We start from the raw sequence: 12,770 nt of genomic DNA on the forward strand, positions 1-12,770 counted from the left end.
AAATTGATATTTTTGCAGGAATTCAGGTATGCGTTCCTGTCGGTGGAAGTAGACCACAATCTAATAGACTGCAAAAAAGTCCCGTTCATTTGTTGTGCATAAAAGCCCAACTCTTCTCTCCCTTTCAGGTAAAAATGAAAATAAATGGAAGATGAAAGGGAATTTTGGTCTGCGCAGAAGGGTTAAGAACAGGCTTTCTGTAAGTGCTTGGGAGTTGAGAGAAGAGGGCGGTTGAGTGCTTTCTGTTATTAAAGACTGCATAGGATTTCTTGGGTAACGTAGACAAAAATCCTGCATATTTTTTTCCATACTTCTGAAGAGCTGCTCCTGTACTTTTGGGGCTGTATTTAGTAGGGTCGAGCCGTAGCTGCTCTGTGTAACTCAGGACCCTGAGCCTGGTGCTGGTTTGGAGAGCAGCTGTGCGTAAACCTTGGGCTTTCTTTTGGGTTCAGCCTAATCCAGTGACTCTTGTGAGGCAGACGTGCAAAAACTGATGTGTGCAACCTGAGAAAGGGAGTGGGTAAAAATTGCTAATAGAGTAATAAGCATTTTTCATATTAAATTTGCAATAAAAAGAGTAGATGGTATTTTTTTTTAAAGACATCATTACCTAATCCTACCACTGTTAATACTCAACTTGGGTGGCTGTTTTGCTTCTAGTAAGAGTCTTATTTCCCCGTTTTTTATACGGCCCTCATCTGCTTTTCTTTGCTGTTTTGATGTTTTTAAAAGTTGAGATTCATTCAAATAATGTAACTTGACACGAAGCTGGGAAATGTCAACCTTGAACTGTTTCTGTGTAATGTTTAATTTTTACTTGAAACAGTAGCCCTAAGGTGGTCTGCTGTGGGACAGTTCAGGACACTGCACTGTGTAATCCCCAACGGGTATAACTTTTTATATTCTTTCACAAATGCCCTGCTCCTCCTTCAACACTTGTAATTTGTCCAAGCAGAGGAGCAAGAAGGAAGAAATAATATAAGTTTTTATACTTCCTCTACTGGCTTGCATCAATCCACAGGTCCCACAGAAAGAGGGTGAGGGAGATTTACCATATTTATTTTTTTAAACAGACAAAAATCACCTTAATGTGTTCCTTTCTTTACTACCACATACGAAGTCTAGATGAGAACGTCCCCCTCTTGGTGTGCCCGCAGGCTGGGGTGGCTCCCGTCATGCTGAACACCTCTGGGTGGGGGTCACGGGGCCAAGTTGAGGGGTTAGGGTTTAGGAAAGCCAGGAATGGTCATGTTTCCCCTTCTCCATGTATCTATTAATTTCTTTTTAAGAAAAGAAAGAAAGGTGGATGAACAGATGACACCCTGAAATTGTCTCAGGATGCTGCAGAAAGGAGCAAGGTAAATGAACACTGTTTTTTTTGAGCCAGGTACTGGAGTTATCTCCTATGGCAGACCCTTGTGAGACTGCATCTGGGCTTCAGAAGCGTCTTCAGAAGTCCAGCACACACATAGTGTTTTAATTGAGGAAGGCATTAAAATCACAGATAATAATAAATTACCTCTTACTCTCAGTACGAGAAATAGCAAGATGCAGGAGCTAACAAAGAAAGTAGAACAGAAATCGTGCTAGTTTTTTTTCCCTAATAGTTTCATGTAATTTAATATCCATTTCAGTGTTTGACAGGAAGTAGAGATTGCTTAAATATCTGTACCTAAGAGCACAGGGCTGTGTAAAGATCTTTGAATTTTAAAGTTAATTTGTTTCATCCAGCACTATGTAGAGATATATACAGAAAATTAATCCCATATGATTGTGCAACTACCAATGGTCCAGAACTCTTTTTGAAATACTTTCCAAAGAGTATCTCCGGTCATCTTGACAAACAGCTTGAGCAAAGTTTCCTTTTCAAGAGTCCCTGAAAGCTTTTGCATGTAGTCCAAAGGCATCACCGGAAAAACTGTGTTATTTGGAGACCTTGACCAAAAATATTTCACTTCGCTCAGTGTCTGCAGATACGAAAGCTTGTCGACCAGACACCTCGAACAGATTTTTAGCTTTCTGTGGCAGAGAGCTGCACGATCTTTTCCCAATAACAAATTAGCTGTTGTCAACAATTTTCCTGGCCATGGTTTAAATAGCTTAATTCAGAATGTAGTATTAAACAGTTATATTGTGGAATTTGACGGAAGTGTGGGTAAATCTATGCATTCAAAAGTGTATAACATAAATATAAATCTATGTAGTATAGATGTGTGTTGTGTCTGTGTACTTACGTTTGTGTGCGAATGCATACAAACATATGTGCATATACACATACTCTCTCTGCCTGAAAATACGATATCTGAAACTACTGAATCACTACGCATGGTCTCATGAAGATAACATTTCATTCAGGAAGTCTGTCAGGTACCGTGGTGAGCAGGGTCCGTAAGATATGTAGGCAGAGTGACATGATAATATAGGGATTGATTAAATCACCAGACCGTGACTTCCTCTTATCTTCAACTCTGGCTTGGGCTCCCGAGTTCTCACTGTGGCACTGATTCTCTTCATGGCCCTCGATAAGCAAGCTTTGGCCTCACTTTCTGAATCTTAAAGATTAGAAAGCGTCTGGTATATTCTTCTCACACTGGTATTTCTCTTACATGTTACTGGGGAATAATGGGCGTTCAGAGCTGGGCGCTTTATTTAATCATAAAACGATTTCAGAAGTTTCACAATGCCATGGTTGCACATGAGATAAGTTGGGAAAACAATTTAAAAATATCTGGAAGCCTAAAAGCATTATTTTTAGAGTGTTACTTTATTATTAGATTTTTTTTCACAGGGCAGGAAATCTCAGTGTTGCAGCATTGGGGTTCAGTTTGCTTACTTGGGGATTGTCTCAGTATTGTAAAAATTGACCAAACGTGACTGTAACGTAACAGCACAGTGGTCAAATCTGCAGGACCTAGCCAGGACCTGGAGAACATTTCAAAAATGGGCAAAAGGCTTCGGGTTCAGAGCTGCCAAGTGCTCTGGCTGTAAGCTTAGCACGTTCCCTTCAAATTCTGCACCGCTCTGCGAGTCCCTGCGGTGGTCCCCACGTGCCGTGTGAGGAGCTGCAGCCACGTTGCAGAGCGAGCTGCCTCGCCCAGGCAGCAAAGCTGAGAGTTGTTTTTTTTTTTTTTTTTCTTCCCTTTTGCTGGTAGTGTTACAGAGAAAGGCCTGTTGTGATAACGTGAAATAAAATGATAGGGCATCAATTCAGATTACACTGAAAAAACACGTTACGTAAATGGAAATAAATCAGCTTATGGTATATGCCAGGCATGTTGCAAGTTTTATTTAAGAAATACACAACTGAAGGGTTCCATTCAGTCCAAATGCTCCCCTTTGTGATCTTTAGCCATGTTTGTAGAGAAACCTCTCTTTAACCACTTACAGCTTAATTCAGAACAGACAAAACAATTATTTTTTGAAAGTTTGATGAAATATGTTTGGCAGCTTTTGAATTTAGGAGAGCGTTTGTCTCACTTCTTTGAAAATCTCACTTCATTTGGCCATTCAGCCATTTCGGTGTAATCGTTCAAGTCTGGTAGCGAGTGTGGGCTTTACCAAGTTCAGAAATCATCTCATAGGAAGGGCTAGTGGCTGAAAATGCCGTGCGATAGTCAAAGACTGAAATTTTCTCTATTGATATGCTTCTGAATGTTGCTCTACCCGCTGTCCCCAGGTGCTCAGTGAAGTGCTGGTTGAGAAACGTCTCCCCATAGGGGTTTGGTACCTAGCGGTGAGAGAGGCTCTCCTGCAGCCTCTGTCCCCACGAGCATCACATTCTGCGGACAGGAGGAGCTGGAGGAGGAGCAACCGCGCCGCCAGATGCTGCAGTGGCCCTGGTCCTCGGGGATGGTGAGCAGCTCGAGCTGCCCCATGCTCCTATTTGAAAGCTACAACTCTTGATTTTTGACCAAATCAGAGAGCACTGCCCTCCTGCAGGCTTCTGACTAGCGTGCTCTGACATGCACCTCTCTTCTAGTTGAGCTTGCTTATTTATTTACAACACACACGTTTGTGTGTCATTTTAAAGCACGAAGTGGCTGTATTTTAATTTTGTAGGCAACAGAAGTGTTGCTTTATCTTCTGCAAGTATAAACAGTGTATGTTTATACGCCAGCGTGTCGCTGTTACAAGAAGGAGGAAGACTGACTCTGCAAAGTACAGTTTTATGGTGGAGCTGTTGCACGAACGCAGAGCAGAAACATGTAAATTGTGGTTCTGATTGCAAGTTCCGCTGATCATCCTGAGTGGTCTGCTCTGTTGGTATTAAGGCAGGAAGGTTGTCACTCTGCCACAGCAACTTGCATTATAGAAATGTGAAGGGGAAAAATAAATATTTGCACTTCCCTGATATTTTTGTTGCATTTGGTTAAGATACTCGCATAGATAGAAATGTATGAGGCAGTATGCACTTTGTGAATATGTATTAAAGTTACTAAGTTATTCCTAATGTTCTGTAGTGCTGCCTGCTCCTGACAAACATCTGATACGGATCATATGCCTCTAAAAAGAGAACTTCCTCGAGCAAAATCTCCTCATGAAAACAGGTTGGAGATACTCACATTCTCTCTCTCGCTCTCACTCGCATGTTACATTTTGGCACGTTGTAGAAGCAGGTAGCATATCTACTACCTGCTGTTGAAAGTGTTGAAGATACTGAATTATTTATTCCATCTTCTGCACTATCCAAACTCGTTTTGGGTAGTTTGACACATCTCGGTCTTCCATATGGATACTTCATGGTGACAGAGTTGCCAGCTGCTCAGGTTTTATGACAGTCTGAGTTTTTTCGAGGGCTGTATTAGTTTTCTGGGAAGAATCCTGCTTTTCTTGAGGTCCCCATTCTTAAGCAGTAGCTTTGCCTTGGATTGATACTGTTCAATGGGATTTTTTGTGAAAATTAGCTGCAAGAGCATTAGCTTCCATAAAAATATTTTTAGAAGGACTTGACGTTTATAGATTATCTGAGATGAAATCAGAACCATGGAATATTATAAAAATCTGAAATCCATTTGCTAAGAAAACTGAGGTCCTTTCAGTGATTGTCTTGAAATTTGCAAAAAAAAAAAAAAAAAGTGTTTACATATCAAAGCGCCTAAAGCAACATACAAAACAGGTGGCAGTCGGGAATGTTTTGGAGAACAGAATTTTGGGGGCACTCGAAATGTAAAACTGCTAACCGGTCTGCTGAGACCCTGCCCATCTTCTCTGCGATTGTGCAAAGTGCATGGGTTTTCTGATGTTTTAAAATATAAAATGTGTAAATGTGAAAATTGGGAGAAGATTTGAGCTTTGAGTTTGCCAAAGCTTTTTAAAATAAAGGGGAATCGGCCATTGTTTTACTTCACCTTTCATTCATCAGTGACTCCATTCATGGATGCCTTTCTTGGGTGAAACTCTCACTGGTTTTGGTGGGTGGCTGTGTGCTGCACTAAGTTTGATTCCCCTTGATTGGGATAAATCCATCTCACTCGCAGTGAAGACCATATATCTATGATGATGACTCTTTGTCATCCTGGATCCATTTCCATCACTGTAAGAGAAGCTATTACCCTGCCTTTGAAGAGTCACTGCATTTATCAGCTTCTTTGGCTTCAGGTCAGTCACTTTTTACCCGCCACCGGGCAAGGCAAGAAGGACAAGGAAAGGAACTCGCTCCTCTTAAGAGCGTTCAAGTTGTCACGTTCTGCTCTTGCTGTTTTCTACCTCCTGTTTGTAGAGTGCACACCAGGAGTGATGGGCAGGGAGCAGAGTGCTGGGGCACCGTGCCCTTCCTGCGTGCCTGTGTTACCCCTGCAGCAGGGATGCCGGGAAGCTCCTGTGCTGAAGCAGCCCAAACCCCAGGACATAACACTATCCTACTTAGCTAACACATGCACAATGAAAAAAAAAAATAGCCACGCTTTGAAATTTGCTGAAGTCTCAACGTACGTATTCACGTGGAAGCATATATTCAATGCAAAGATGAGTTCAGTGAGAAAATAGTACTTGTTGCATATTATATCGAAGGAAAGATTTGGCGTTTTCCAGCTCTAGGTGCTCAGGGTGTTGCGTCTCCAATGGTTGGAAATGCTCAGTCGCTTCCCTCAGTTACTTGGCAGCTTCCTGGGTAGAAATCATTCCCTTGGCATGGAGAAACCTGCACGGCAACTCCTCCATTCGCATTCTGCATTCCAGCCCTGACGTGGTGTTGCCATTTAAGTGTTGTCTTCGTAGGGCTCAGGAGAAGGTCTGTGTGTAAGGGCGCTCTACACTGCAGAGCATCGTGTGTATGCACTGTATGTACCCATGCGCTGAGTGTATACCACCATGAAAAAAACCCTAATGTAGTCATTACAGATAAAAATAGAAAAAATACCTGTTTCTTCATTTAAATGAAATTTCAAGCCCCCTTCAGTAAGCACTAACTGACATGAAGTAGTTGTCCTCAACGTTTCTTCATTAGCATTGCTGATGACGAGCAGTGTTGCGATGCGTACCACTCCTTGGGTGGCAGGAACAGTAGCATTTTGCATGCCAGTCATTTGACATATTGTTTTTTTGTTCCAGAATTAGACAGATAAGACACCAAGTTAAATGAATGTGCAGACTTTAAAGCAGTAAACAATGCCATTCTAGTGTTACCTGGTTAGTTTGAGTAGAACACCAGTTTTAGAAATCTTTTCCATTAAAAAAGTCTTTTCACGATACATTCCCACATCCTGTATATTTACCAGGACTATATTTACCAACTATTTTCAATAGTTGTCTTCTTTTTCTTGTACTTTCTTTTTCTTGCTTCTTACCTTCTTGCAAATATATCTCACAGCATATATTTGAGCAGTTAGTCTATGCATCTCTCATAAGCCATCCACCGCTGGCTACCTTTCCCTGATTTGGTTATGTTCTGATCTAATAAGATGCCTTTCCTTCGTTATTTAGTGCCGACAGTGTGAGGTCTGAACGAGGAAGATGATGTGGATTCGTGGCTTTCTCCTTCCTCCATCGCCGCAGCAAGAGCTGCTTGGTCTCGACCTCTCTCTTCATGGAAGCAGAGAGGCCGATGTAGCCCATGGTGAACAATCTGGCCACTGAAGTAAGAATGTGCATCTGTCAGTAATTAATTGAAGCCAAATTTAATTACAAATCAGGGAAAGAAAATAGTACCACACACTTAATAAAACTGAAGAAGCCTCAGTGCTGTTGCCTAAAAACCAAAGCAATCCAAACAAAATAGGACACCTCCCTAAAAAGTCTCTCTTTCAAAGAGCCTCTTTCAAGCTCACTTCTCAGTGTTAAATAGAAAATTAGTTTTAACTGCTTTCACATCATTTCCAGTCTCTTGAGTTAAAGGTAATAGAAAATACTGGTAAGTGTTTAAGACTAGTTCTCAAATAGTTGTGTCAAGCTAGGAATTTGGCCCCTAAAAATGGATTTTTGAGGTTTTATTGTATGAAAACACTTTGGTTGAGATAAACATTCATGGGGATAAGAAGGAATTGACAGAGAAACTAAATAATTTACAAATGAAATACTTACTGCATTTGTGTAGCCCCTTGATTATTGTAAAGGTGAGAGAATTGCTATTTTATATACCTAGTGTTGGTGAATAACATCAGTGAGGCCAGCGGGTTGAGACTGGGGGCTCTGGGACATCCTACCTGGGGGCATAACAGAGGGCTGGAAGCGTGGGCGAGAGGCAGGGAAGGATGGGACCTGCAGTAATGGGGCTGGACACGCAGCCCCCTCTGCTCCAGGTACATCGCATGGCAGATGTTCATGCAGATGGCTTAGAGCGTTGTTTGGGATTTGGTAATATACAACAAATGGGAAAATTTGATTTCTAGGTAGTAAATTCTTTTGGAAAATGTAGCTAAGGTCTGACACGGCAGGGAAAAGGATTTCAACCGCAGTCCAAAGTAGTGTACTGTTAAATGAGGGAGTGTTTTTTGAATAAAAATATCAAAAGGAGATTGGTAGTGAGAGTTCAAAACAAAGTATTCATTTCTAGTGTATTTTAATATACAAGGCAACCCCCAAATCCCAAACTATTGAGCTGGTGGCAGCCATGAAAATCCATCGTTATGTACTATATGTATGTATAGTAATTACTGCAAGAGGGAAAAATATTTTTCTTTACGATTAATATTTGTAAACGTTCATGAAAGTACATAACAAATAAATAAGACAAACACATGGCCTAATTAAGATGAAAGGCATGACAACCCTTGTGATTTGTTCTGAAAAATAAAGACCGTCAAAATAGTAAGACTTAATTATTTCTGTAAACATCTCAAATTATGCTCTATCTATTAGAACTTAATTTATGAGATATATGTTATCATATCAATAAGCATTTTTGACATTTGTACATTCCGTGTCAAAAACATTAGAATTAATTTATTTTTATTATATTGTATACAGTCATATATTACCATTTATTAGTATTTATTATTCAGAAATTCAGAGTCATCTATTGTTTAATGGAAAATGGAAGAGCATTTTCTGATTGCAATTTGCGTATTCTTGATACAGTGATAAAAATGCAACTTCTGCAAGTTGATCGTATAAAAACACGTGTGATAAATGAAAATAACCACTCTGTTTAGTATTGCACACATTAATAATTCTATTTGATGTATGGTTTACCCTTGAAAAATAACTTTCAGCCAAATCCGTGGACTTGTCTGAGTTGCTGGGCTGAAACCAAGGGGACTGCATGCTGGCGATGGGATGGAGGAACCAAAGCCCTGGGGTTTGCCCTTGTGGAGCTTGAAGACACCACATGAAACTCATGTTTCTCGAGGTGACTGCTTCTGGTCACGCTTCTCCTCCTCTACTTGCTCCGTGGCTCTTTGCAGAGGTTTGAGGGGACAGCACAGCGGGGCACGGCACAGTCCCGCGTCCCATCCAGAATAAAGCCACTTTTGGGACACGGCCTGAGGGTTCACGGCTGCGTGCTACATGGTGTTAGGCCTTCCGATTGAAACGTCAGGAACTAATATATAGGTACAGTGTCATCTGGAGTTCGGTGAGTGCGAAGCAGTTAATGCCTCATGAGGAGCAGGGGGGGATTTGTCCACTCCATGTGGTCAAGGCTTAGTTGTACATTTCTGCACAGGGCTGCTTCCAGCCTCACACCGCCCTCCTGAAAAACAGGGGAGCGTCGGTTTGGCGAGAGCTGCCTGATGAGCAGCCCTTTTCCGGGTACCTGTTTCCCCTAACAGGCCCCTGTTGGCAGTGACATCCAAATCTAGCGCTGCTTTGCCATAACGCCGCGTCAAACGGAGAGCGCTCGTGCGTGTTTTCTAGACGGCCACGTCTTCAATCATAGACTCGGTTTGATGTGAATGTGGTTGTTTTGCAGCACAGATTCATGGACTTTGATTTCATCTGCAGCGCAGGAGCGTCGGCGCTGCCGCCACGGGATCTCGCCCTCCAGCAATCCTCCCTCGCCAGGCAGGGCCGGCTGCGGGGCACCTGCGCGGCGACGCCAGGAACGGTCCCAGTACACATCAGCTGCTGCTTTAAGCCCACTTTGTGCTGTAAACGCGGGGAATCAGACAGTTCAGTCTCTAGATCCACAGATAGGTAAATATGCGCTGTGTGGTCTCCCAGGGGGAAGGCGAAATGTGTTTTTAGTTAGGTTGCATGGGAATTTAATTGAAAGATTTAGGGCAGTTTCATAAAAGAGTAAATCATGGTTACGTGACATGAAGAAGATTTATTAAACAAAATAAATATACTTTAGCACCTTCACTGCTATAATTTGCTTGATATAAATGGAAACCTGTATCAGGCGTTTTGTCTGCTGGTAATGTAGAAGCCTTTCTTTTTTTATTTTTAATTTTACTGCTTTTCAGTCCTTTGGAGTAAAATAACGTGAAAGACAATAGCAAAGGTCAGGTTGCTCTCCATACGCATCCCAGCTCTGAGCCTGCAAGCGTGCTCAGCCTCCCTCCCCTGAACATTTGTATAAATTAAGCACACGCTTAACTTAATTCACCTAAGTAGGCCCTCAGAAGTCGGGCGGGCTATTAAGTGCTTCGAATTAAGCCCAGGCTTAGCGTAAGACCGGGGCTTGTGCGGATGGTGGCCCCGAAAGCTGGCCGGGCTCCAGGCGCCGGTGCTGCTGTGCGTGCCGCGGTCCTGGGGGTGGAAAGAGCCTGGGGACATCTCGGAGGGGACAGCTGGGGCGTTACGAGCGTGACCTTCAGCTTTGTGAGGAGCCGCCCGGTGTACTTAGCGAGGGGTCCTGCGTCCATTATACGGTGCGGCATCAATAGGCCTAGATAAGGATACTATAATGGCAGTTTAAATGTGTTGTGTTTTTTTTCTTTTTTCGTGAGGTGGCGAGTTAATGATGTAGCAGTTAATTTGAATTTAGCAGACGTTTTAAATATAGGTTTCTCTTACAGAGACAAAAGTTGCAATTTAAAGCTCTTTGGTGGTCTAAAAACAGCTTAATTCTCTAGTAGCATGGTAATAAGTACTAATCCAGCTTATACAGTGATTGTAGTATGTCATGTTTGTGAAAGATTGCCTAACTCTGCTTTCTCTGGGTTTTATGTTAATTTTTTTAAATTAAACATAAAACCTTATAACATCTTTATGCTGAGATAAACTGTTCAATTTAACTTGTGCTCAAGCAGCAGCTGTCAGGAATTATCATGTTCGGAGCGTTCTTGCTATCACCTTGTGTCTCTACCTCCCGGATACAGAAAGCTCACCTTGTTAGGATTTATTGCTTAAATAATAACCCGAGGTAAAATGGAAGTTGATGTCACACGGAATGACAACTGACATATATTTATGTCGCACGTTACATTATAATAAACTTTCCCTTCTTCCCCTTGTAATAGGTGTTAAGTGGAAATGCGGCGCAGCATATCCTCCAGTGCCCTGCGTGAGTCCATTAGCCACGTCCACGGCTGCTCCCTGGGCATGTTCGCGGTGACTCGGGCTGTCAGGTGTTATTTAGGCTTGCAAAGCCGAAGAAATTGGTTATTGCTGGTAGTTAGCAGCTTTTACGCCGGCGAAGAAACAAACAGGAGAGCAGCTCGTGTTTGTTGCCTTCAGTCCTGGAAGCGCCGAGAACTGCAGGTGGACGAGGGGGGTGTCTTCTGGTGCCGTTACCGATTCGACGCTTTTTTGGTGTAAGAAACGTAAGCAGTGTCATTTCAGGTTCTAAATCTGAGTTTGCTAGTAATTGCAACAATTTTCTCTTGACACTGGTTTATTTATGAGCTGGGCAGTGATAAGTGATCTGCTTGTTAATTCTTAGCACTTCCCATTTATGCTGTAGAAAATATAGGCCTGCCTCTTGCAAGCTTTCCAAGTTTCTGTCCTTTCCTGCCTTACTAAAGCCAGCCTGCAGCTCCCTGATGCTGCTGCTGGATTCCTTTAGTTTGTCTAAACTAGTACCACAAGAATTATTTTCCTTTCCCGTGGATATAACCACTTTTTTCATCTCCCTCTGCTAGTTACTCCTTTGTCCATCTGAGTGGGTTCAGGTATTTCAGAGCCGTGTGGTGGTGCCCAAGCTGGGATCTCTGCTCTCGTTTCTCGTCGTGCTCCCCACTGCCCTTGTCTCTCCAGTCGTCCCCTTGACCTTGACACCCCCTCCGTGCTCTTCCCACCCTTGTCTTCATGTCCTGCTCTGCTTCCGCTGCCTTCAGTCCCAATGTGCCATCTCTTTTTTTCCTTTCCTCATTCAAACGCAGCCAAGCGCATAGGCACTGTCCTGTATCAGCTCAGTTTTCTCCCGAACTCTTCACAGAAAGAGGTTTTCGGAGAAATCAGTGGAATGGAAAGGACGGATAAGGTATGACGCACCCCAGAAATAGCCACCATCTTCCTGAGTAGCCATTAATCTTATTTGTGGAGTATGTGGCATGTGCTTTCTCCTGCTGGTTTTCGTTGTCACCCTAAACTCGCTCCCAACCATCTCTGGGCAGGCGCATCGTACCGCCTGTGGGAAGCTTTGATTTCAAAGCCTCTGCTCTGAATCTGCCACCAGGCCACTGTGAGCTCCCCAGGCCATTTGTTACTCCTCGTGACAAATAAGTGATGACTTACCGAAAAACTATTTTTTGCTCTTTGTACGGCTCATAATAAACCACTGCTCATATCTTAATTGCCATTCTGTTTGACAGTCCCTTTAGAAAAACCAAATATTTGATGAACAAGGCAATAACATTCATCTCTTACTTTGGTAAGCCTTCCAGATTAGCATTGACTCACGTTGATTAAGATGGATACAGGATCTGTTCTCTAGGAAGCGTTTGTTCTCTGGATGCAGATTACCTAAAGACAGTGTATATTAGCCTAGGTGATATAATTATATATATTTATATATATACGGTTCTTTGGGGAAATGCACAAGTTTTGTCAGCCAGAGTTGGAAGTTTATAATATTAGTGATGGCAGCTTGGTAGTAAACTTGAACACTAAATCTATGCAAAAATAGGAAGAAATTTAAAAGATTTTAAAAGAATTAAACATTTCGTACATCAAATTCTGAATCTGAACTACTGAAATGGTGCATAGCAAAAAAAAAAAGTCAGAATTGTGCTGCATTTAAAAATACTATATGGAAGCTTAATGTTTTATGTACAATAGAATGCCTGATCTTTTTTTTTTAATGTTTTTGATGAGAATTTTTTACTATGAATGTCTGCAGCTCTCTGTAGCTTCAGAAATCAGTTTATTTGAAAGATGTGCTAGGCAGGGGATGAAACACTCGCGCAGTCATGGAGAAATTTGGGGAAATTCGCCACTGGTTTGAGCAG

The 12,770-nt window shown here is 42.2% G+C and overlaps 1 protein-coding gene across 39 annotated transcripts in view; it reads left to right on the plus strand.

The window, feature by feature from the left end:
- The window catches only part of GTDC1 (glycosyltransferase like domain containing 1), a 290,802-nt gene that overhangs the window by 78,057 nt on the left and 199,975 nt on the right, over positions 1 to 12,770 (plus strand). The window lies entirely within an intron of this gene.

The sequence above is a fragment of the Anser anser genome (assembly GCF_964211835.1).
Source record: "Anser anser genome assembly, chromosome: 6".
Lineage (NCBI taxonomy): Eukaryota > Metazoa > Chordata > Aves > Anseriformes > Anatidae > Anser > Anser anser.